This window comes from Equus caballus, chromosome 3 (assembly GCF_041296265.1).
Source record: "Equus caballus isolate H_3958 breed thoroughbred chromosome 3, TB-T2T, whole genome shotgun sequence".
Classification (NCBI taxonomy): Eukaryota; Metazoa; Chordata; class Mammalia; order Perissodactyla; family Equidae; genus Equus; species Equus caballus.
The window spans coordinates 102,095,025-102,122,281 of record NC_091686.1 but is presented as its reverse complement, the minus strand read 5'-3'; positions in this window follow the sequence as shown (position 1 = coordinate 102,122,281).

The following is a 27,257-nucleotide window of genomic DNA, read 5'->3' as shown; positions in this document are numbered from 1 at the left end:
CTCTGAGGTTTGGGGTTTAACCAACTGGTAGAATATTCTGATATTTCTGAAATGAAGAAGGCAGGAATAAGAGGTTTCGTTGTAAGGTTTTTAAGAACTCCATTTTTGTACATGTGAAGTTAAGATGTCTGTTAGACCTACAGATGAAGATGGTAAATAGGAAGCTTGGAGTAAGGCTCAAGTTCAGGAGAAAAGTCAAAACTACGGCTTAAATTTGATGATCAATCTGAACTGAGATTGTATTCAAAGCCAGAGGCCTGGAGGAGACTCCCCAGTAAAAATATATGTATATAGGTAATAGAAAATATTCAGAACCAATCATTGGGATTTCTCTTTCATCCATAGAATGAGTAAACAAGGAAGAGACAGCAGCAGTGGAAATTAAGCAGAAAGATTAGTGAAATTAGAGGAAAAGAAGAAGTGTATGATATCTCATTCAAGAGATACAGAGCTTGGTCAACACTCTCAAGGGCTGATCAAATTTCAGATAGAAAAGAAGAGTAGTTGCCTTTACTTTTGGCATAATGGAGAACACTGATGATGTTACCAAGAGCAGTGTGAGGGACTGATAGGAATAAAAGCCACAGTAACGTGAGAAGAATGAAATGTAAGCAGCAAGTCCAGGCAAAGATGTTGAGAGATTTTACTAAGAAGTAAGCCAGAGGAATGGGGCAGTAATTGGAGCAGGATGTTCGCTTGAAGTTCAAGGTTACATTTAGTTTATTTTGTCTAATGGGAGATAGTAAAGAATGTTTACATACTGGCAAAATATTACTGTAATAAAGAGAATACATGCATTAATTGCAAAGCAAAGTCCCTGAAAGTTACAAGTGATGGGATCCAGAAACTGAGGGACTTTTGGTTTTTTTTTTTTGGATAATGCAGAGACTCATGTATCCATAATACAAAGGAACATAGAGAATATAAGTATAGACAGAAGTAAGCTTTTAGACCTCATGGTATGGAAATGTGAGATTTCTTATTTCTTCAACTGACTTATAAGGTAAGGTAAATGCCAGGAGTTGTTGGATGACCATGTAGTCTTTCTGTTACCATAGTAACTGAGGCAAACTAAAAAATGAAGCATTATGGAATTGGTTCTATTAATCTTTTGAAGGAAGATAGTCAAGTAGTTCAAGCTAGAATTCAGAATATTTAGCTTAACGTTATTGGACATGTGGGCAGCATTTCTCTTTGCCTAAAGGTGATGTAGTGGATGTGAGTTTAAAAGTCTTCTTTGAACCTAAATATATTTGAACCAAATGACTAAATTTTGGCAAATGAGACTGCAGTGACTTCTGATACTAATTACCTAGGTTTGGGCCAATCTTCACAGGGTAACAGCATACTTCTCCACAAAACTGTCTTCACTTTACTTCAGATGCCAGACACAATCTTTGGGGTTCCCACTTCTGACAGCTGACTATATATTTGAGGGGTCTTACTGACTTCTCAGTTTCAATAATTTGCTGGAATGACTGACAAAACTCAGGGCGGCACTATTCTTATGATTAGTTTCATTACAGCAAAAGGACACAAATCAAAGTCAACTAAAGTAAGGAAAGCATAGGACATGGTCTGCTAAGGTCCAAAATGTGCATCTTCTTTGTCCTCAAGATGTATTAGCCCCTTTACACATCAATGTGTGACAATATGCAGAGTATTGCCAACCAAGGACACTCATCCAAGCTTCAGCGTCCAGAGTTTTTACTGAGGCCTCATTGATTGAACCATTGTCCATGTGGTTGAATTCAATCTCCAGTCCTCTCCCCTCCCTTTAGGTCAGGCTGATATCACATGGCTCCAAGTCCCAACCCTCTAACCACATGTTTGGGCTGTCTGATATGGACAGCCCCATCCTGAGTCATCTCCATAGCATATACTATCTAGGGCTCACCATGAGTCATTTTGTTAGCATCAACTATCAGGTTTGGTCCCAGGGGCCGACCATGAATAAGAAAAACATGTCTATTACCAACGATTTAGAAGTTACTCCCTAGGGACCAGGGACAGAGGCCAGTCAAATTCGTTATTCCAAAGATTTAGTGGTTATCTGTCAGGAACCAAGGACAAAGGGGAGTCAAATTATTTGTTATACAGAGATGTAAGTAAAAAAGTTGTACACATCCTTTCTGAAATCAACTTTAAAAGGAGCTGATTCTGCAGTAAAGGAAACCCATTTGCCTTTATACCACTTGTGGTTTTCTGGCTTCCACCTTCAGTATTATGTCTAGAGCTCTAAAAGCCATCTTGGATCATGAGTTAACCTTGAAGACAAAAACTAAATTCTAAAAAAAGTTTGGGAAACTATGACCCATGAACTAAATCCAGCTCACCATTGTTTTTGTCTATATAGTTTTATTGGAATGCACTCATACCTATTCCAGTAGGTATTGCCTAAAGCTACTTTCATGCCACAATGGGAAAGTCACTTTTTGTGAAAGAAGCAGAATTGATTAGAGGTGATAGAGGCTGTGTAGCCTGCAAAGCCTGAAATATTTCCTGTCTGATCCCTTAAAAAAAAATTTTCCTACCCTTGATCTAGAATGATGAAAGAGAAGAGAATGAGTATATGTCCCTAGTAATTGTGAAGCTTCTGTACCAGCTCTGAACTACTTACCTCCAGGCTTCTTTCAGGTAAGTAAGAAACACACTTACAACTTTTGTAAGCCACTATTTTTTTTTATTTTAATCATTTGTTTATTGCTAAATTCAGCCAAATCTATCCTTAGTGATAAATCTGGTATTTAGCGTAGATTTGTTGCCTAATATTTAAAAAGCTTTTATATTAAAATCTGATACAATTAAATGTTTATCATGTCAACATTGTGCCATATGTCATTTATTTTACTTTTAGGGAGGTTTTAAGAACTTTTTTGGTAATTTATGTCCAAGTCTCATTTTGTTAACACTCATTTGAAAAATGTTAATTAGAAGAAAAAGTCAGAGAATTTTAAGACAACTATTAATATCTTTCCTCTTCCTCTAACATTATTTTTTTGATTTTCAATGAGCCAATATTTGCTGTGATCCAAAAGTATTCTGAGAATGTAGTCATTACTGTAAATATCCCACAGCAAGATATAAATTCTGCTAATTACCGTATGTCGAGTTTTCAATCTCCCCACTCAGAAACAAGCTATCAGTTTATTTTTCTGTTCTTAATGCCAGAGATAATATTTCTCATAAAAATACTATGACTTCACTTAATATTCAGAATATTGACTAAGTTTTCTAACATTTTATCTAAACTGTTATTAACATCTGGAGAGATCTTCATTGATATTGCACAAATGCTGCATTAAGTTTTAGTGTTATTAAATCTTGCAGTAGATCAAATAACATCCCAATCTACATCAGGCAAATGCCATGGTTGCAAGAATTTACAGTAGTATCTCAGCATAGTTCCATAATTACACATTTATTTAACCAATTAAGCATGAAAGTGGCATTATTGTCAGAGATATGATATATGACCTGAACATAATTTGGTTAATGAGGAACAAGAAATGCCTGCTAAGTAGGGCAGGTATTCTGTTAGCAGAAGACTGTTAATTGCCCCTGACATATGTCAGATTGAATGGTCTTACATAAAAAAAAAAATGCTGAATAGAGAAATCATGTTGAAAATAGGCTTCTTTTTATTTATAAAATGTTTGTAAAGATTTAGCTCTAGGAAGCTGAAAAAAAGTTTACTATACACAGTAGTTGCAGACTTTGTGCAAATTCTCCTGTGTACTCAGTCAATGATAAATAACTGCTGCCATTTCAGGTTTTTGTCTGTTATGAACTTCTAGAGAAAAATCTTTACTCTCAATTTCTAATTATCTAAATTCCCAAGTGTATCTACCCACAGAATCCCCTGGCTTAAGCTGGAGCCAAGTCTTAACCATAAAATCCCTTTAACTCCCTCAACTCTTTCTCCTTTGTTATAAATAAAAAAGGCAATCAACATTTCACTGGAGGATGAGAAAAAATGTAGAAGGTAACAGGTTTTTAAATATCTGTTATAGGATTTCAAGGAAGTTCCTTATTGCTGATTGACAAAGAATTAAAGGTAACATAAGCAGTCCAGGGAATGAAAGGTGAGGCTTTTAAAAGGGATTTCTGATGGGAAATACAAAATACCAGATAAAAATGGAAATTATGAAATACAGGATATTCATCGTTACTGAATAATAGCAGAAAAAATTCCAATGACTCAGCTTATGGTCCCTGAGATAGCTCATTATGGCTTCTAGAGCATAGAGTTGTGGCTGTAACCAATTTGCCTTAAAACATTGAAGCGATCTATACGAAAAACTAATCATGAAATCAACTTTTGCTTTAAGTATTCTTAGACGTGTAATTTGCTAATATGACTGCTTTTAAAATGCTAGGTTAAGGAAATAGTGTAACATAGAATAGAGACTATAGTACCATAAAGTTCTTGTACCTACTAGATACATCATCTTGGTCAATTTAAATAGCTTTTTTGAAACTCACTTCATCGTAGTGAAATTCTATATATTAATATTGATCCCATAAATTTATGACATAAAAATGTTACTTGACATTTATATATAATAGTCCTCTCCTTATCCCGACTTCATATCTCCTTCCCACCACCACTCAAAAAGACAGTGTTTTCTCTTAAAAATATAGTACATTCAATTTAGAGGAAATATGCAGGGGGCTGCATAGGAATTAACATGATTTGTCAACCTCCCAATTAGTTTAGAATTTAATTACAAGCAGTAAAATTATTTTAACACAATAATATATTCCTTTAAATTTTTTCCAAGTTTACATATTAAATTTTGGTTAGTTTGGTTAGGATATGGAAGTAATTTTTAAGTATTTAAAAATATTAAGCATAATTTAAATTTAAAGATAATTTAATATTAAATTTTTAATATACCTTGTTTTATGTTTGGTTCTCTATAATTAATTCTTCTCCCCACTGATAAAAATCACTAGACATAATCCAATAATTTTCTTTCATATTCCTTTAAAATAAGGATTGGCAAATATGACCAAAGAAATTCAAAAATATTTTTGTTGCTAGTTTTCTTATTTTATATAAGTTGGAGATATCAAAGACAATACTTTTTATATAACACAAAATGCAATTCCATATTGGTATGCGCAGTTACTATTGTGTAGTAAGACTTCAAATCATTTATAGTTAAGTTGTATTTTATGAAAAATGTAGTGTGCTTATTTGGTAAGTAATAAAGACATCAAAGTCTGATTTCTTAAATAACAAATCTTCCTGATGTTTCTTTTCTTGCGATAAATTAAGAAAATTATTTTTTGAACTCTTTCCATTTGTTTCTTCCCAACCGTATTTTACTGAAAATCTATAACTTATATTTTGGCACTATTTCTAATTAAGATAAGTTAGTTCTAGCTTGTCTGAAAATAAGTTCACAAGTCTTCAGTTTTTGTCTGACTTTCATAAGGAGTACATGTTATGTGAATTGTTAACTATCTTTGCAATCTGGCCCCAACCAAACTATTCATATTTATTTCTCACCACTTTTTAACCAGACGCCTTAGCTTTAGGAACTCTCACACAGCAAGAAGATGATGGATTCTCATCATTCCAGCTTCCATTCTCACGATCAAGTTTTACATTTGTCTAGAATTCCCTCCATACTGAACTGTTTTAAATCACACTAACTTTTCAAGATATTTTGTCTCATCCTGTTGGAATCATTTGTGGCTACTCTACTGGATAGTTCATTCCTTGATATCCTATACAAACTGAAATCCACCCACATGAAGTTCAACAATGAGTTATTTAAGTTCATATCTGTTTCTATATTTGTTTTCTAAATATTAGATTTTTCTCTCAAACAGTTTATGGTCTCTGGGAGAGAAGGAACAGCCTATTATTCTCTTCTATCTCCCACAGCTATAGTTGGAAAAAGTGTGGCCAACTTTTATGAATTATATTGTTAAGTAACTTCCAGGTGCCACCTGTGTGACTGTATGCTAAGTACTCAACATGACGCTTGCTTGATGCCCTGACTATGATTATACAATGACAACCATTACTGGTGTCATTCTTACTTACTCTTTCTTTAATCTTTTAAAATCTACATTTCTCGGGAATGACATTAGCATCATGGTGGAGTGAGGTCTCACAGAAATCTTTCCCCTCCAATATAAAGCAACAAAAATAATCTATAATCCAACAGAGAATATCCAAACACAACACAAAAAACATCGGAGAGACCCATGCAGCTATATGACAGAGGGTGGAGGGACTGGAGCCCCCCTCGGAAAAGCTGGAATGGGATAAGGGAAATCTTCACTCCCTCCCCTTAAAGACTGCAATCTGGGGTGGGGGTAGACCTCTGAGAGGAAAGGAATGGCAGAGGGGATGGTCATTCACAGGAACATCAAGGACTCCCAAGGGCCCTTGCAGCCTAAAGGGATGTGTTCTACTGGGGTGAAAGCTTTCATAGGGGGTGACCTTATCAAGCCAACACCCCAGGAAAGCATAATGAGAAAACCCCAAGAGCATGCACAAGAAAGCACCCTTCCCCCTACCTGCTTAGCACAGCTCCAGCCCCCGGGATTTCTGCTGAAAGCAGAGGGCTCAGAATCCATGGCTCTTGGCACACCTCTGCCAGTGGTGATAGGCAGTAACTGCAATGAAATAATGCCTGGATATGAAAGAACAGAACAAATCCCTCTAGCAATATCAAATACTATATTAGATTTCCAGACCAGAGACAAAATGACAAGTACACAGAAATCAGTCCTGAGGAGGCAGAAATATGTCATCTAAATGACAAAGAATTCGAAACAGTTATCATCAAAACACTTAATGAGGTAAAAGAGAATGTAGAGAAACAATTCAATGACTTCAGGAGCTACTTCACAAAAGAAATTTGAAACTATAGAGAAGAATCAATCAGAAATATTAGAGATGAAAGACACAATGGAAGAAATAAAATAAAATATGGATTCCCTGAATGCGCGAGCAGACATCATAGAGAAGTGTATCAGCATAAGTGAAGACAGACATGTCGAAATGCTCCAGACAGAGGAGGAGAGAGAACTAAGACTAAAAAGAAATGAAGAAAGTTCCCGAGAAATACGTGACTCAGGAAATGCAACGTAAGAATTATAGGCATTCAAGTAGGAGAAGACAAGGAGAATGGAGTAGAAAGCTTGTTCAAAGAAATAATAGCAAAGAACTTCCCAAACCTAGGGAAGGAAATCCATGCAGAAGAGGCTGTCAGATCTCCTGAATATGTCAATGTAAAAAGACCCACTGTAAGGCATATAGTAGTGAAACTGGCAAAACTGAATGGCAAAGAATATTAAGGACAGCAAGGCAGAAGAAAATAACTTACAAAGGAATCCCCATCAGGCTTTCAGCAGACTTCTCTACAGAAACCTTACAGGCTAAGAGAGGCTGGAATGATATATTCAAATCATTGAAGGACAAAAACTTCCAGCCAAGAATACTTTATCCAGAAAAAATATCCTTCACATATGATGAGAAATAAAAACTTTCCCAGACAAACATAAGCTAAGGGGGTTCATAACCACAAGACACTCCCCACAAGAAATCCTCAAGAAGGCCCTCATATGTGAAATAAAAAAAAGTGGGGGGAGAAAGGGGTTACAAATCACAGAGTAAGGAGTTAAGTAGGTACACAGAATCAGAGCAGGAGAGCAAATACTCAAGTATAGCATTAAAAACAAAGGAAAGGAAAACACCAAAAACAAAGATAATCTTGTCATTTTAAACATAAACTCATAATACAAGATGGAACAAGATGTGACAAAAACAACTTAACAGGGGAAGAGGAAAGGGACTAAATAGGTTTAGTCCAAGGAAATTAGAGGTCATCTGAAAAGGGACTATCTTATCCACAAGATATTGAATATAAAGCTCAGGGTAACCACTAAACAAAAAAGCAAAACAGAGACACAAATAATAAATGTGGAGAAAATAAAGAAACACAACATAAGAAACTGCATAACTCAATCGGTAAACCGAAATACACAGATGAGAACTAAGGAAATGCAAAAGAACTGGAAAATGAGTGACAAAATGGCAGTATTAAGCCCTCACCCTAAATGTAAATGGATTGAATTCTCCAATAAAAAGACACAGAGTGGAAGATGGATTAAAGCAAAAGACAAAACAATATGCTGCCTGCAGGAAACACATCTCAGCTCCAATTACACTGGCTCAGAGTGAAGGGATATAAGTCATTACTCCAAGCTAATGGAAAACAAAAGAAAGCAGGTGTTGCAATGCTTATATCAGGCAAAAGTAGACTTCAAGATAAGACAGATAAAGAGAGACAAAGAGGGGTAGCATATAATGATCAAAGGGACATTCTGTTAAGAAGAAATAACACATAAATATCTATGCACCCAACATAGGAGCACCAAAGTATGTAAAGCAGCTATTAACAAACCTAAAAGAAGACATTGATAATAACGCAATAATAGTAGGGGACCTCAACACTCCACTCACATCAATGGACAGATCATCAAGACAGAAAATCAACAAGGAAACAGTGGAATTAAATGCAAAGCTAGACCAGTTGGACTTAGGTATATATAGAACTCTCCACCCAAAAACCGCAGAATACACATTCTTCTCAACTGTGCATGGAACATTCTCAAGAATAGACAATATATTGGGAAACAAGGCAAGCCTCAATAAAGTTAAGAAAACTGAAATAATAACAAACTTCTTTTCCAATCACAATGCTATAAAGCTAGAAATTAATTACAAGCAAAAAACTGAGAAAAGCTCAAAGATGTGGAAACTAAACAACATGCTATTGAACAGCCAATGGATCATTGAAGAAATTAAAGGACAAATAAACCATCTGGAGACAAATGAAAATGAAAACATACCATATCAACTCACATGGAATGCACCAAAAGCTGTATTAAGAGGAAAATTCATCACAATAGAGGCTCACCTTAACAAACAAGAAAAATCCCAAATAAGCAATCTCAGACTACACCTAATTGAATGAGAAAAAGAGGGACAAACAAAGCCCAAAGCAGCAGAAGGAGAGAAATAATAAAAATCAGAGCAAAAATAAATGCTATTTAAACAAAAAAGGCAGTAGAAAGGATCAATGAGACAAAGAGCTGGTTCTTTGAGAAAATAAATAAAATTGAAAAACCCCTAGCCAGATTTACAAAGAGAAAAAGAAAGAAAGCTCAGATAAATAAAATTAGAAATGAAAGAGAGGAAATAACAATGGATACCACAGAAATACAACGTATTATAAGAGAATACTATAAAAACTATATGCCAACTAAGTGGGCAATCTAGAGGAAATGGATAAATTCTTAGACTCTTACAACATCCTAAGGTTGAATCAAGAAGAAACAGAGAATCTGAATAGACCAATCACAAGTAGAGAGACTGAAACAGTAATCAAAAGCATCCCAAAGAATAAAAGCCCAGGACCAGATGGCTTCCCTAGGGAATTCTACCAAACTTTCAGAGAGGACTTAATACCTATCCATCTCAAGCTATTCAAGAAAATATGGAAGCTGGAACACTTCCTAATACATTCTATGAAGCCAACATCACTCTGATACCAAAGCCTGACAAGGACAACACAGAAAAGGAAAACTACAGGCCTATATCTGATGAATATAGATGCAAAAATCCTCAACAAAATATTGGCAACTTGAATACAGCAATACATCAAAAAGATCATATATCATGATCAAGTGGGATTTATTCTAGGGACACAGGGATGGTTCAACCTCCACAAATCAATCAATGTGATACACCACATTAACAAAATGAGGAATAATAACCACATGATCATCTCAATAGATGCAGAGAAAGCATTTGATAAGATCCAACAGGCAGTTATGATAAAAACTCTTAACAAAATGGGGATAGAAGGAAATTACCTCAACATAATAAAGGCCATGTATGACAAACCCACAGCAAACATCATACTCAATGGGGAAAAACTGAACGCCATTCCTCTGAGAACAGCCACAAGACGAGGCACAAGACTCTTGTTCAACATAGTACTAGAGGTTTTGGCCAGAGCAATTAGTCAAGAGAAAGGAATAAAAAGAATCCAAATAGGGAATGAAGAAGTGAAACTCTCGCTGTTTGCAGGCGACATGACTCTATATATAGAAAACCCTAAAGAATCCATTGGAAAACTATTAGAAATAATTAACAACTACAGTAAAGTGACAGGGTACAAAATCAACTTACAAAAATTAGTTGCATTTCTGTACTCTAATAATGAATTTACACAAAGAGAACTCAAGAATACAATTCCATTTATAATTTCAACAAAAAAATAAAGTACCTATGAATAAATTTAACTAAGGAGGTGAAGGACTTATATAGTGAGAATGATAAGACATTATTGAAAGAAATAGATAATGACATAAAGAGATTCCATGCACATGGATTGGAAGAATAAACATAGTTAAAATGTCCATACCCCCCAAAAAATCTACAGATTTAATGTAATCCCAATCAGAATCCCAATGACATTCTTCACAGAAATAGAGCAAAGAATCCTAAAATTCATATGGGGCAACCAAAGACCCTGAATTGCTAAAGCAATCCTGAGAAAAAAGAACAAAGCTGGAGGCATCATAATCCCTGACTTCAAAATCTACTACAAAGACGTAGTGATCAAAACAGCATGGTACTGGTACAAAAACAGTCACACAGATCAATGGAAGAGAACTGAAAGCCTAGAAATAAAACTGCACATATATGGACAGCTAATCTTTGACAAAGATACCAAGAACATACAATGGAGAAAAGACGGTCTCTTCAATAAATGATGTTGGGAAAACTGGACAGCCACATGCAAAAGAATGAAAGTAGACCGTTATCTTTCATCATACACAAAATTAACTCAAAATGGATTAAAGACTTGAATGTAAGACCTGAAACCATAAAACTCCTAGAAGATAATATAGGTAGTACACTCTTTGACATCGAGCTTAAAAGGATCTTTTTGAATACCATGTCTTCTCAGACAACAGAAACAAAAGAGAAAATAAAGAAGTGGGAATTTATCAGACTAAAGAGCTTCTGCAAGGCATAAGAAACTAGGATCAAAACCAAAAGACAGTCCACCAATTAGGAGAAAATTTTTGCAAATCATATATCCAATAAGGAGTTAATCTCAATAGTATATAAGGAACTCACACAACTGAAGACCAAAAAACAGGCAGCCCAATCAAAACATGATCAGAGGATATAAATAGACATTTTTCCAAAGAAGATATATAGATGACCAATAAACACATGAAAAGATGTTCAACACCACTAATCATCAGAAAAATGCAAATCAAAACTACACTAAGATACCATCTTATGCCTGTTAAAATGGCTATAATCACTAAGACTGAAAATAACAAATGTTGGAGAGGATGTGGAGAAAAGGGAACCCTCACACACTGCTGGTGGGAATGCAAACTGGTGCAGCCACTATGGAAAACAGTATGGAGATTCTTCAAAAAACTAAAAATAGAAATACCATATGACCCAGCTATCCCACTACTGGGTATGTACCCAAACAACTTGTAATCAACAATCCAAAGTAACATATGTACCCTCATGTTCACTGCAGCACTATTCACAATAGCCAAGACATGGAAATATCCGAGTGCCCATTGATTGATGATTGGATAAAGAAGATGTGGTATATATATACAATGGAATACTACTCAGGCATAAAAAAAGACAAATTCATTCCATTTGCAACAACATGGAAAGACCTGGAGGGAATTATGCTTAGCGAAATAAGCCAGAGTGAGAAAGACAAGCATCAGATGATTTCACCCATAGGGGGAATATAAACAAGCAGATGAACAAAGAAAACAGTTCAGTGGTTACCAGGGGAAGGTGGGTGGGGGTGGGCACAGGGAGTGAAGGGGAGCACCTATTTGGTGACAGACAAGAAATAATGTGCAACTAAATTTCTCAATGATGTAAAATATTATGAACTCAATTAAAAAAATTTTTTAAAGTCTACATTACTCAGTATCCCTGACATTATATCCATTTTATACAAAGTGAATTTTCTAGATCTTCCTTTTCTTCTAGACTTTTAAATGACGATGTGTCTCAGGATTAGCACTCTTCTCATCTCTCCCTATACTCTCTTACTCCTTCCATCACTTACTTTCAAGAAATTCTTGATGGAAAGAGAGATTGATATGATTACACAGTGGGTAGGATAGAGGGTAGTTGGATAAGTCATTATTTTTTATTTACGTTTTAGGATGGGAGAAATGTAGAAATTTAGAAAGGAAAAGGATGTGAGTAAATGTAGATGTTTACAAAAGATGAACAAAGATGTAAAATTGAGGGACATGTTATCAGATGGCCTTAATGTCCCCAATAAAGCAAAGACAAGGCAGTCCTCAAAGAAAGAGATCAGAAAGATCATGCAGGAATCTTGGGAACTTTGAAGATTTTTCATTGTTATGGAGCAGAAAGAAAGGTATCTGACTTCAGACAAAAAAAGAACTAACTGTTAGTGCTGGAGTTTTTGTTGAAGTTTTGAACTTAAGTGCTTTGCCTTAAGATGAATATTCATCTGAAAACAGGTATAATCTCTGTTTTATAATAACTCAAAATCTAGTTAAGGAAACAAGGACATAAAAGTGCTATGGGTAGCAACAGAAAATATGCTAGGTACTTTAAAGGACAGAAAGTTTACTTCCTTGCACAATATAGGCAGATTTCTGAGACAATAGCATTGCTTATCAGGGATCTTGGGAAATCACAAAGTCCAAATAGTTCACTGAAGTAGTTCAGTGAACTGGTTAACTTCCCTTTAACTATTAGGGACTTTCAAAAGGTTTTATGCATTCAGTGTCACACCAACTATGCAGAGATATAAAAGTAAATTTGTCAAAGTTCATATATTTGAAGAGTACAAATTCTGCAAAAAGAAAAGTGACATGTAAGTAAGTGGCATAATACAAAATTAAAAGTGATTTGTCTTCAAAGATATGTGGACATGCAAACACGGGAAAAAAACTTGCTCCTGAATGCATCACTACTCTGATCAAAAGACTGTCTTTGCTGCCAAAAAACTAGGTGGTTGTCTTGATTATTTTGCTCGTCTATTTCAGATTATTTCTCCATTCAACCATCCTTCTTAAACTTCAAGCAGTAGTAGAAGATGGGGTCAGGGTTTACATTACAACTCCCTTTATTATCCGTAGGCCTTTGACAGGATTCTAAACAAGTATAGCTGTAGTTTTCTTTGACAATATTGAGTTTTATCACATCCCTGTGATCTTGGGAAATAACAATGATTAAGAAATCCCACCAACCTTTTTTGTTCCTGGATACAACTAGTTGAAAACACCATCCTTTCAATGTAACTTAGATAAGTCTTAAAGATGCTCCATTTGTTTACCAGTAACAATACCAGACATAGCTTCTCCAAATCCCCAGTCTTTGCCTCATAAATGTTGGGCTGAACTGTTTCCTCCCCACTGATCAATTAGAACAAAATACTTTCAGTCAATTTTTGCCTAAGATTCTCTCCTTTCCCTGTGCTGTAAACCTTGCCCACTTTCTCTAAGCTAGTAAAGAATCCCTTCTTAATGGCCTGTCTCCAGAATAGGCTGACCTCAGAGTAAAACATTCTGTGATTTACTATCAGATCACTGCCACCTCCACCTGTTTATCCCGTTAATTCCACTTACTCACATCCAGTGTTTTCTAGACTTTTTACTCCTCCCCGTAAAAGAAAGGTTCCTTTCTGCCTAACTTTGAGACACTTGGCAAATCTATTGTAGGAGATTTCTCCCTATTGCAATAGTCTCCCTCCCCCATTGTTACATTCTTTTCAAATTAATCTCTCCTTGCGTAGATCTAGGTGTTTTTTTTATTATTATTATTATTTCACGTTTCTCTGTAAAGCTTGACAAAGCTGAACTTTACCTGAGCTCTGTGCTTCAAGGAAAACAGCAACGTGGGCAGTTAAGAAATCTTCCACCTCTTTGTGTTCCAAAAGAGCACTCTTGCCTTTGTCAAAGAAAAATTGTACCAGATGGAGTTAATCAGGCAAGGAAGACTTTACTTAAGACTGTTGCAATGGGGGAAAGAGATTGAACTCAACTCAAGCTGAAACAAAGGCAGGAAGGAGATTTTTAAGTGTTGGGTGAGGTAGTGGAAAATTACGGATGACGTTAGGGAGAGGTTGGTCAGTGTGATTAGTTTGCTGATAGTTTATCTAATTTAGGGTCTACCCTTACACAAGACTAGGAGATAGAAGCCCTTCCTTTCTTGATTATTACATTTCAAAGAGATGGTTTCTAGGTCCCTGAGAAAGACATTCCTGGGTTGTAAAACTGGCAAGAATCTGGGAGAAGATTTACACATCAAAAGGACAAAGAAAGAATTTAGAATTGCAAGTTTTTCAAAAGTAAATGCTCTAATAAAAGGGAAGTCAGGTCCTGTAGTGAAGGAGAAAGCTGTCTAAAGTTTAGTCAAGCTGAGAGGAACATTAAGGCTATCTTGGTTACCTCTCATATTTTGAAGTAAAATTCATCTCCATCTTTCCTCGGTGACTCAGATAAGATGCTTCTTTCTTCCTCTTGTACACCATAAGAATCCAGATTCCTTCCTTGTTTGTGTGCCTCTATAAAACCCCAGGACCCCTTTCCTTTTCTTTGAGACTTTTCTCATTCATGAATGTTCTCTCTGTTAGAGTAGCCTGGATAAAATCATCTCTTTAATTTTCTGTTGCATTTTTTCATACACATGGTAATGCATCCTACATCATTTCATATTTTAAAAAGATTAAATAAGAGGATGTACGAACCGTAAAACTCCTAGAAAAAAAATGTAGGCAGTATATTCTTGGACATTCGTCTTAGCAGTAGCTTTTTGAATACCAGGTGTACTCAGGCAGGGGAAACAAAGAAAAAATAAACAAATGGGACTACCTCAGACTAAAAAGCTTCTGCAAGGCAAAGGAAACCATGAAAAAAATGAAAAGACAACCCACTAACTGGGAGAAAATATTTGTAAATCATATATCCAACAAGATTAATTTCCAAAATATATGAAGAACTCATACAACTCAACAACGAAAAACGAAACAACCCAATGAAAAAATGGGCAGAGGATATGAACAGACATTTTTCCAAAGATTTACAGATGGCAAACAGGCACATGAAAAGATGTTCAACATCATTAATTATTAGGAAAATGCATATCAAAACTACAATAGATATTGCCTTACACCTGTCAGAATGGCTATAATTAAGAAGATAAGAAATAGCAAATGTTGGAGAGGATGTGGAGAAAAGGGAACCCTCATACACTGCTGGTGGGAATGCAAACTGGTGCAGCAACTACGGAAAATGGTAGAAGATTTCTCAAAAAATTAAAAATAGACGTACCATATGATCCAGCTATTCAACTTCTGGGTTTTTAATCCAAAGAACATATAATCAACAATTCAAAGAGATTTATGCATCTCTGTCTTCCTCACAGCATTATTCACAACAGCCAAGACATGGAAGCAACACAAGTGCCCATCAACAGATGAATGGATAAAGAAGATGTTGTAGATATACACAATGGATTACTACTCAGCCATAAAAAATACAAAATTGTTCCATTTGTGACAACATGGATGGACCTTGAGGGTATTATGCTAAGTGAAATGAGCCAGATAGAGAAAGACAAATACCTTATGATTTCACTTGTATGTGAAAGATAAACAAACACATGGATAAGGAGAATAGATTAGTGGTTACCAGAGGGGAAGAGGGTAGGGACAGGGTGAAAGGGGTAATGGGATCTATATGTATAGTGGTGGATAAAAACTAGACTATTGGTGGTGAATTGTGAGACTGTCTACACAGAAACTGGTATATAATAATGTACACCTGAAATTTGCACAACGTTATAAGCCAATATGACCTCAATAAAATGATTTTTAATTGTATACCAAAAAAAAAGATGATGTAAACAAACCACTTAGTATGATACCTGCCACATAATTCTCTTCTAAATACTCAAATTTGCAAGTAAAATTATTGTGTGTACCTTAGAAAAGTTGTCTTTTAAAGAAGTGTCTAATTCTCTTGGTAAATATCATCACTCCTCACAATTAGATATAGATGGGATTGTGTCTCCCCTTCACCAGGTGATAGATTTAAGTAAAACCAAATTTCAAACTGATTCCATTACATGTGCAAACCTTCCTAGCAAAGAAGTGTAAATCCATCATATAACCTGCTTTCCTAAACTGCCCCAATTCTCTTTCTTCAGGCATTGTGACAAGCATCTTGTAAGGAAGATCATTCTCAGTCAAGAAGAATCATATCTGGTGGCAGGTCAGGCAAATGTCTGGTGGGATCAGACAACAGAATCCTCCATTAATAACTGGGGGATGGTAGACATAAGAATAACCAGAAATTTTGACCTAGAGAGTAATTCCATAGGTTTTAACCTGCATTTCTTACATTCTCTTACGCCAGAACAGCGGGATGTCTACAGATTTTCTAAGCAACTACTTTCCTGAATTTATTTCACCAACAGAAAATTATGTCTAACATTACTCATGGTAGTTACTGAACAGAGTTAGATGAAATTATTTAGGTCATTTGCTATAATCTTTGGAGTATGGATTCCTGATTGGAATCTTTCACAGGCTTACCAAAGACTCCATGGATGTGAATTTCTGATTAAAGTATTTCAAATGTTGACTAACAGCCCCTAGATTGGTACTTAGCTCTAACTTGTTTAGAAATACATCCCACTAACCCCAACAAAGTATTTTTAAAGTAAGTAATCTTATGTTAGACATCACTAACATTTTACATTTTGTTTTGTTTACATGTTGAATAACGAATGTGGATCTACTTAAAGTCTTGTGTTTCTTGTTACCCGTATAGGCTTTCATAGATTTATGCAGTGAACTTTCTTCTGCAGGCTTTTTCTAACAGGTTGAAGAGATGACTTCTAAGCAGATGGGCTTAGAACATGGGGTTCTACTCCACTGAATATTTCATAGGTCAGTCTCACACTAGCTTGTCTGTAGTTTTCATTGTTGATATCCCCTTATTTTTTCCATTGTCTGATCCTATTTTAAGTATAAGGGATCGATTTTAAGACTTGATGAGATTGCAGTTGGTTTGAAAAAAAGAAAAAATAGGGCAGAGATATTAAACAAAAGAATAAATTTGAATTTAGCCAATTTTTTTTTTTTGAGGAAGATTAGCCCTGAGCTAACTACTGCCAATCCTCCTCTTTTTGCTGAGGAAGACTGGCCCTGAGCTAACATCCATGCCCATCTTCCTGTACATTATACGTGGGACGCCTACCACAGCATGGCTTTTGCCAAGTGGTGCCATGCCCGCACTCGGGATCCAAACCAGCAAACCCCGGGCCGCCCAGAAGCAGAACGTGTGCACTTAACCGCTACCCGACCCTACCAGCCTGTAAATTTAACCAATTTCTTGAAAATTACATTTCAAATGCCAGAAGTATAGAAATGGGAAATATACATCAAAATAGTCAGTTTTCTTCTGAAAGGCCTAAATGCATTCTTTTTCAGTAAGTGCCTGAAAGAACTAAAAAACAAAAATAAAATAAATATTTTTTAAAGTGCTGCATCAGCTCTTAAAACAGACAGTGCTGGCATTTTGAAGTGTGAAAGGGAGATTAATTTTGGATAGAGAGACAGAGGATGCTAAGAAAATTTAAATGCTTTTTTGGCAGATAAAAAAAATCTCTTTACTGTTTCCTTTTGCTGTTGTCTATTTGCAACATTATCCACATAGCTACTAGTTCTCTTAAGGAAAGCAGGCAGTTGAGAAACACCATTTGAATGTGAGGTGTTGAAGTATTACGAGGGCATTTTTCAAAGGAAATATTTGGACAAAGATAATTTTCAAAGGCTTTAGCAAAGCAAAATTATCAGGGAGGAATTAGCATATTTTGCTTGCTAAAATGTTGCTTTCGGAATGCTTCATATTTACTTTGCTCTGCCCTTGAAACTTTTATTTTTTATCTTTCTTACAAAGTATTTTGCTAGGCTACTGGTTTAGACAGGCTACCTAGACTCTAATCCTGGTGGAGTACACATCCTCGTGATTTCAGACATGAGCGAGTAGGTGGGGATGGACAGTCACAGGACTTTGTTTACCCCTACTTATTTTCTCCAATGGACAACTTGAGGAATCTTGAAATTCCTATCATTTTAATAACTTTTTAAAATTAAATAAATGTCTCTGGAAAGACCTATTATGACACGCATATATATGTACACCCGTGTGTGTGTGTGTGTTGCTAAAGAAAGACTACTTTGTAGCCAGTACACTTACATTCTGTAAAAACTAAAAATTATTTTCCAATATGTAGTACTTACTCTAAGGACAGTGAAATTACAGTTAGTGACAGTTGGGTTTTTTTCCCCCTGGAATGTCTATTCTTTATCTTCTGGCAACATCATTCAATTTTGGGGGGAGGGAAACAACCTCCCCCAATTCTAGGTCCACTTGTTTTAGGATGGACTAACCCCACACTTGTGGGTTTTAGGAATAACAGAGGATCCAGCTCGCCCAGTATGTCTTCTATCACTCTACCCATAGTTATTAAATCAGGGATGGGCAAGTGATGTTGGTTGGTCCAAAGAGACAATCCAGGATATTCCTGGAGCTCTTTTAATTCTAGATTTGGTAAGCTGATTGGAGATGAGTCTGGGACATTATCAGCTACTTTGGTGCCAAACAGTGAGAGAATGCTTGAGAACCAAGCCAGTGTAAAGAAACCAAAAATGAGGACACAAAGAGAGAGACAGAGTAATAGAAAAACACTGAGTCTTGATGAAATAATTTGAGCACCTGGATCCAGCCATACAAGAAATCTATTCCCAGAACTTGTATTTACATACAATAATAATTTTTCTTACTTGATTACATGTCACTTGAGAATGAAAGATCTAGTCCACATAAAGAGAGCTACTGGGGCTGGCCCTGTGGCACAGCGGTTAAGTTCACATGTTCCGCTCTGGTTGCCTGGGGTTTGCCAGTTCAGATCCGGGGTGCAGACCTACTCATCACTTGTCAAGCCATGCTGTGGTAGGCGTCCCACATATAAAGTAGAGGAAGATGGGCACAGATGTTAGCTCAGGGCCAATCTTCCTCAGCAAAACAGAGGAGGATTGGTAGCAGATGTTAGCTCAGGGCTAATCTTCCTCAAAAAAAATAAATTAATTAAGTTAAATTTAAAAAAAGAGAGCTACTTAGGACTGAGCCATGAAATCTTTTAGGAACTTATTATCCCCAGCTTTTACTAACCCAACTCATGAGTCTATTATAATCTTCAACTTCTCCATTTGAGTAATGCTGTGACAGTGGCTCTCCTTCATTTGTAGAGTTGTGGAGACTATTTCCTAGGATTCTACAACAATGCATTTCATTTAAAATGGAATGGGATACATTTGCTTCTGTTTTTCTGGAAAACTCTGAAATCGTAGAATGTTTTATTTTTCTCATCTTTGTAATGTATGTTTTTTCAGTTTGAAATGCACCTTCCTTTGCTGAATAAACTCCTCATAAGTCAGTTTCCATTTTCAAAATTAAATCTACGCTATAAATTATAAATGCTTCAGTTGTAGAAAAAATGCAGTTAAAAGAAGGGAAAACTAACCTTTCATTTTCTTGCGAGGTTGTGAAAAATTCATGACTTTAGAGAAACTTAAATAAAAAATGTTCCATCACTAAAAGAAAAAAAAAATGTTTTTTTGATTGTTGTTACTGTTTTATCTCTTTTAGGTCTTTCCACACAGGCATTCAAATTCAAAATATATTTTCTCTCATGCTTGAAGAAACTCAACATCATGAAAAATAACAACAAGTGTGTCCAACTCTGAGAAGAGGAGTTTTCTGTTTTTTTTTTTTAATTTTGTTTTAATACCTTGTCTTTATCAAAGATAATTAGTTAAGAAACTGGATGATCTGATTTGAATACCTCTTTCTAAAAATAGGAAAGGATGTATGTGTTTGCTTGCCTCTTTTGAGAAGAGGGAAAGAATATGTGTATTTGTTCTGTTGTGTTTGTTATTTATTTTACTTCTGCCTTTTACAATTCCTCAATTACCAGCTACTAAGAAAAGGTGATTTTAAATAGGCCCTTGGTTTGAGAGTTATTGTGTGTGTCATCACCTCGGCCGAGGAGCCACCAGCATAATGGCCAGTTTTGCTGTGAGGGCCTGCATGCCCTATGCCAGCCACTGAGCTGCTTGAAAGCAAAGTCATTGGTCATGACCTTTACTAAAGCTGTAGTGGGGCTAGTGCTTTGCGTAAAGTGTGGCTAATATGGACGCTCATTATGCTCTCGTCAAGGATGTATGACTGAAGGAAAGAAGGCAAAAGCTGAGCATCTATGATACCCTGAGGAAAGACCTGCAGAGGTGACCACAGACTGCTGGAGGCCCAGGTGAGCACCATGTAGATCATCAACCCTACCATGGTGCTGGGATGACCATGGACAAGGTAGTACGGGACAGACTGGTAGAACCAGAGCTGCATGACAAGCTGCTCACAGTAGATGAGTCTGTGACAGGATACAAAGTTTCCTACTCTGGGCAATCTTTCTATTTCAGGCCCTGAGGAAGGGCCTCATCCCCAGAGGCCAGGACCTGCACCTGCCCAATACCCAGCTGTGCGCAGGTGGCACCATGGATCCCCCATGCCCCTGGATATCACTTGTGTCAGGGGCTACCTGGATCAGGAGTGAAGCAATGTTCAGTCAGTGCCCAGGGACAATGCCAGGGAAAGCTATGACCCCCTGATATGGAAGCAGGCTATGCACAATTAGCTTTAGCAGTAGTGGTGGACTGACGAGCTGACAAGCTGACTGAGCTGAGCTTGCTGCCACTCTCAGAAGGCCATCTGGGAGGAAGGAGGAACTCCACACCAACATCCAAGCATGTGGAGTCCTTCAAGAAGGCCCCAGTCAAGGTACAGATCGGCAGCTTCCTTCACACACTTGTACACACACAAATCTAAATAACATTCTCCGCATAAGTAGTTTCACCCTCACACTGATAAGGCTTATCTGCTATTGCAAAATTAATTAGAAAGAAGAGTGGACAAGAATCCAAATGAGTATGCCCAATTGAAAAAGCTATCTGCGTACAGGTCATAATATAAATGTGATTATTCAGGACCGATCAAGTAGAATGATTAGAGAGCAGATTTCTGATGCCACCAAAATCTCTTCCCTTCTCTCATGTCTGCTTCTCACTGGCAGGCATTCAGTGTACTCCAGCTGTCTTCTATCCTTACAGAAAAACTAGAACCTCAGTATAAAAGGTGAAAAAAGTCACTTGAAAGTATCGATATTTGGACTTAGTGTGTTATCTCTACTGTGAGTATTTGCACTGGAAAAGAATTATGCTAATACTATATTACATATATGCTAATACTGTTATATATAATGGAATTATAAAGATGATTGAACAAAGGAAGGAGGATGTTTTGCAGAAAATGGGTACTTTCTAAGCTCTTTAAATTGTTTAACAGGGTTGTCTAATTGCTTATTCTACATAAAAGTTGTTTTCCAAAAGAAAAACAAATTTGTACCTGTTCCTTGCACACTGTCTCTGTTCCCAGCTCCCTTCCCCTACCCCTGCCTCCCCCATTTTCACTTCTCAACACTCCCTCTTTTGCCCTCTACTCTAGACACCCTGGCCTCTCTGTGGTTCTGCAACACACCACGTCCACATTCACTGGAAGTCTTTGCTGGTTCTTCAATGTTTTCCCGGCTATCCTAGAGCTTCCTCATTTAAAACTCTGCCCCAGTGTCAGCTGAACATTGCACTTCTCCCCGGACACCCTATATAAAATAGCAAACACTTTACAAAGCACCTCCCACCCCCGAAACTATATAGCATTAACTTATTTTCAAAATTCCCTGGTATTTTCCTTTAGAAATGCCTCTTGGAAATAGTTGTTTTTCTCCACCCTATTTGTTGTTATATGTCTTTTAACTAACAAATTTTCATTTTACTTAGTGATAAATATGGCTTATAATAATAAGCTTGCTTTAAAATTTATTTTATTCCTGCATTTTTATGCTTTTTTTCTCAATGTTCATCCCATCTTTTGGATTGATGGAGCTCTTCTTTTTTCCTTTTTAAAAATTTTCTTATTCCATCATTTCTCTCTCTCTCTCTAATGGTTTGTATCTTTTATTCTTTAGAGTGGGGATCTGCAATGTGTTGTAAGGAATAATTATATTACTTAAAATGGGTCTTTTTGATGATTAGTCTTGTCCAGAAACAGAATAAAACCATGGCGAGGCATAGGGAAGTGGAAGAGATTTATTATACTCACAGGTCCTAGAAGAGCGGGGCACTACATTCCACATATGGGAGGAGATTCAAGGGAGTGGGCTCAACCAAGCAGGTGGGGAGCCATGAAGAGTGAGGACCCGTGGGGAACTGCCCTAATTATGGACAAGGGAGAGTATGCAAGCAAAAGGCATGACAGGATTTCATTGGTATATTTGAATGTCACTCGGTCACAGTCAAGGTCAGAACAAGAAGGAGAGCTTGTGACAGGGACCAGTCTTGTCACACTGGCACACCTGGTTGCCGAGGTGGGATGCTCAAAGCTGTTTGTGAAGATGCTGAGGGATCAGGAAAATATGAAGTTTCAAAAATTTACAAGACATGTAATCTATAGCCTGGAGGGAAAAATCTGGCTTAATACCTGTTTTTGTAAATAAACTTTTATTGAAACATAGCCATGTCTGTTTACTTACATATTGTAAGGTCTTAAACAACAATGGCAGAGTTGAGTAGTTGAGACAGAGACTACTAGGCCCCCAAAGCCTAAAATATTTACAGAAAATGTTTGCCAACATTTGCTCTACAGTGAGTTACTTTTAAAATCTCACTATGTGTATTCACACCAACAATTCAAATAATATTTTATCCATCCTTGTGAACAATGTAAGGATCACTCAGATGCTGACTTTCTCTTCTCAACACGCCTGTTATTTTCTCAATATTTTTAGTTCTTTCTTTTTAAATCTGTAAGTTAGACTAGTATTATTATTGAGAATGGTCATTTGCATTTTAATTTGTATTTTACATTTTATTTGCTTACCATTCTGTTTGCACTTTAGACCATTTATTTGCGCTCAATGTCTTTCTTTCTAAGCCCATATTTTATGTTTTTTTAGTCCAGGTGTCTTGGTGGTAAATTATAATGTTTTTTGTTTATTCACAAATATCTTTATTTCGCTTTCTTTTGTGATTGATAGTTTTGTTGTATATACAATTCTCAGTTGCCAGGTACTTTCTCTCAACTCTACAAGATTTTATTGTGAAGATACATTGTGGCTCCACTGTTACGGCAAGTACTCTGCAGTCAAGTTCAAGACCATTTCTTTGTAAATGACTTGCCTTTTTCCTTAGTTTCTTTTAAGCTCTTATCTTGTCTTTAGTGTTTTACAGTTTTACTATAATTTTACTAGCCCATATTTATTAATTTTTATCCTTTTGATACACTTTGCTTCTTAATTTTATAGATCTATGGTTGTCATAAATTCTGTAAAATGTTTAGCTATCAACTTTTTAAATATTCCCTCTTTTGAAGCTTCAATTGGATGCCCTAAATCTATCCTCAATGCTTTATAACAGCGTTTTTAGACTTTCGTCTTCATGTTGCTCTGCGTGCTGCATTGTAGATAAATTCTTCAGGAGCACTTTCCAGTTAATTAAATCGTTGGCTGTATCTAATATGCTATATAATCTGTGAATGATTTCTAAAATTTTTTCAATAATTACATTTTTTATTTCTAGAAGATTTTGTTGTAATTTACCTGTTCATTCATCATAGTCTTCTGAGCTTTGTTCATTTTTCCATATGTCTTTAACTTCTTTCTATATTTCGTTTACAATTGTTTGATATTCTGTATCTGATGATGCAAGCATCTTCGGGTTTAAATGTGTTGGTGTTTTCCCTTGTTGATTGTCACTTTTACACTGTTATTTTCTCTTGAGCTTTGATGGTTTTCCCATGGGGTGGTTTAAATTCTGCTCCTGCTTACACTCTTCACAGCCTAATGACTTTGGCCTTCCTGGAGAGCATGCGATCTACCTAATAGCCCTTAAAAGTTCTTCTTCTGTTTAAATAAGCCAAAATGGGTTCTTTTTTTTTTTCAACTAAGAGCTCTTGGTGATATATCATTTTTATTATTTTATATCACTTTATAGTTTTCTAACAGTTATTTTAATAATATTTAGGCACCATTTTCCCAAATTAAAAAAAATTTATTTTCCTATATTTTTTGTCTAACACTGTTCTGCTTTATTGTTTAATATTTCATTATATTTAATTTAGTCAATTTATTTATTATTTAGATATTATTTATCATCTTTAAAACATTAAGCAATCTGAAAACAATCAAGTCTCTAATATTTTAACTTTAAAATCACATTGCCTGCTGTTCCACTGCTAAGAACACTCTAATAATCATCCACCTCCATTACTCATTTGCCTAGATAACTCACAGTTAACTTCCATAGGAAACAATCCTTTGATTCTTCTATTTTCCAATATAGTTCTTTATCCCTTCTAAAGTCATATATTAACTTATGCCATTATTTGTTTAGTAGATAATGTGTGGGATGGGAATTGGCCACCCCAAGATATGTCTCTTTGGCATGAGGATTATTTTGGGGCTGATTACTTTTAATAAACTGCAGACGGGAAAGAAACTCTGAAAAACAGAGTTTACTTACCCTTTGTTAAGAACCATTTATATTGTAAAGGGGATCTCTATCTGTAAAGGTGTCTGTCTACCTCTCTACCAGTAAGGAAGGATGACCTTATCTCTAGAAACTCTTATCAATGTGGAAGGCAAAGACTTAAATCTGCACAATAACCCCTCCTTATTTACTGTACTTGTCTGGTAATCTCCCATAACTGACTCCCCCCACCCCCAACATCCTCTTTTTGTCTTTAGCTGAAGATGATATTTAAGGTGGTGGCTTTGGCCACATTGGCGAGTTGCTCAGTTTGTCTGAGCCTCTCCCATGTATACATGTTATAAAGCTTTGTTTAAATTTCTCCTGTTATTCTGTCTCATGTGAATTAAATTCGTTCTCCAGCCAGAAGAAGCCACGGTGGGTAAAGGAAATGTCTTCCTCACTTTCAATAACTTACAGTTGAAGAAATATGAAGAAAAGGACAAAGGGTATTTTTGTCATTACTTTATTGACCATGTTTACCATAGTGTCACTATATAAAAGGCAATAGATGAATATTTGTTTCAGGAAAATCAAAATGGTTGGTAAATGCACATAACAAATTTTTTTAATGTTAATGATTAAAGAAATAATTAAAAGTATATACAGAATTTTAAGACTCTATAGAAATATTTAATTAATGAGACTGATTAATAATTTATACTTAATTATGTTTTTAATACATGATAATTAGATGAAAATACCAGACAGTTTATATGACTGTAAGTATTATAATTATATAGCTAAACCAAATATTTTTAGCATCATCTTGAGATGTGGGAGAAAGCATGTAATTATGAGTGAGTTTATATAGTAATTAGAATAATCAGGTGCAAATAGAGGTATCTCATGATTACAGAAGAGTTTTAATAATGATTGGAATAGAATGTATAGAGATTAAAAGAATTTTGTCCGATTGAATGTGTATAAATGTGTTAGAGCATATGTTGAAATGTAACTCATTTATCTTCTTAGGAGTTGTAAGCCAGAGAGATAAATTATTTTTAAATTTATCTTAAAGGTTTTTCTTTCAAAATATGAAAATTTTAAACCAATCAGTGCATTAGCTTGCCGTTGTTGCATAACACATTAACGCAAAACTTAGTGACTTAAAACAATTATTATTTATCATCTTGTTCAGTGTCTGTGGGTGACAAATTTAGGAGCAACTTGGCTGGGTCTTCTGACTCAGGAACTTTAAAGAGGTTGCAATCTGACGTGAGCCGGAGCTGCAGTCATCAAAAGTCTTGCCTGAAGGGGGAAGAGCTCCTTTCAAGGTGACTCTCTCTTATCACTGGCAAATTCTGGTTGGCTATGTTGGCTGCTGGTGGGAAGCCTCAGGTCCTCTCCATGTGTGAGACTCTCTTGGCTACTTGAGTGTCCTCATGGCATGACATCTGGCTTCCTCCAGAACGAGCAATCCGAGAGAGCAAGGTGAAAGTTGCAATATCTTTAATCCCTGCTCCTTGGAAGTCACACATCCTCACTTTCAAACTGTTGACCGCATAGGTCAGCTTTGATTTATTGTGGGTGGTCGCGGCTGAAAGGCCTAAATATGTGGAAGCAAAAATCATCAGGGACAATGTTGAAAGCTGGCTACCACAATGAAAAATCAATTAAATGATTATTTTGTTAAACAAAAGTTAAGTTGTTATTTTTAACCTTTGTGTCCATGATTTGTTTTCATCATTGGATAATCATAATCACACGAAGTTATCTGCAGAGGTATTGTATCATATTGTATTTTATTTATTTATTTTTTGCTTGGTCTTTTAGAGAGAGGGGTTAATAACTGATAGCAAATCTCTGTGAAAGTTCATCATTGGCATTAAAAATAAAATGCACATAGAGACTTTTATCACCCATGTTTCTTACTGATAAAGAAACCCAGGATGTATCCTGCTAAATGTTTCAGAGCTAGGTATTAGTGAAGTTCTGAATAGAACTAGGATTTCCCAAATTTTACACTTTTAACCTCTTCCCTGTACCACCTTTTTGTGCATATAACAATCAATGTGTTTATTAAAATAATCTACTTTTAAAATAACCATTAAAAAATATCTATTTTCGGGGCCAGCCTGGTGTCATAGCAGTTGGGCTCACATGTTCCACTTTAACGTCCTGGGGTTCTCTGTTTCAGATCCCGGGTGCTGACACGACACTACTTGGCAAGCCATGCTGTGGCAGGCACCCTACACATAAAGTAGAGGAAGATGGGCTCGGATGTCAGCTCAGGGCCAGTCTTCCTCAGCAAAGAGATGAGGATTGGCAGCAGATGTTAGCTCAGGGCTAATCTTCCTAAAAAAAAAAATCTATTTTCCCTCGCATATTCTCTTTTTTATTTTCTTTCTAAATAATTTTTATTTCTTAATTCATTATTCAATTATAAATTCACAAAAAACTCACTTCTGTATTATATAAAGTATCAAGAGAACATAGATGTTATTGGAGCTGGCCCGGTGGGCAAGTGGTTAAGTT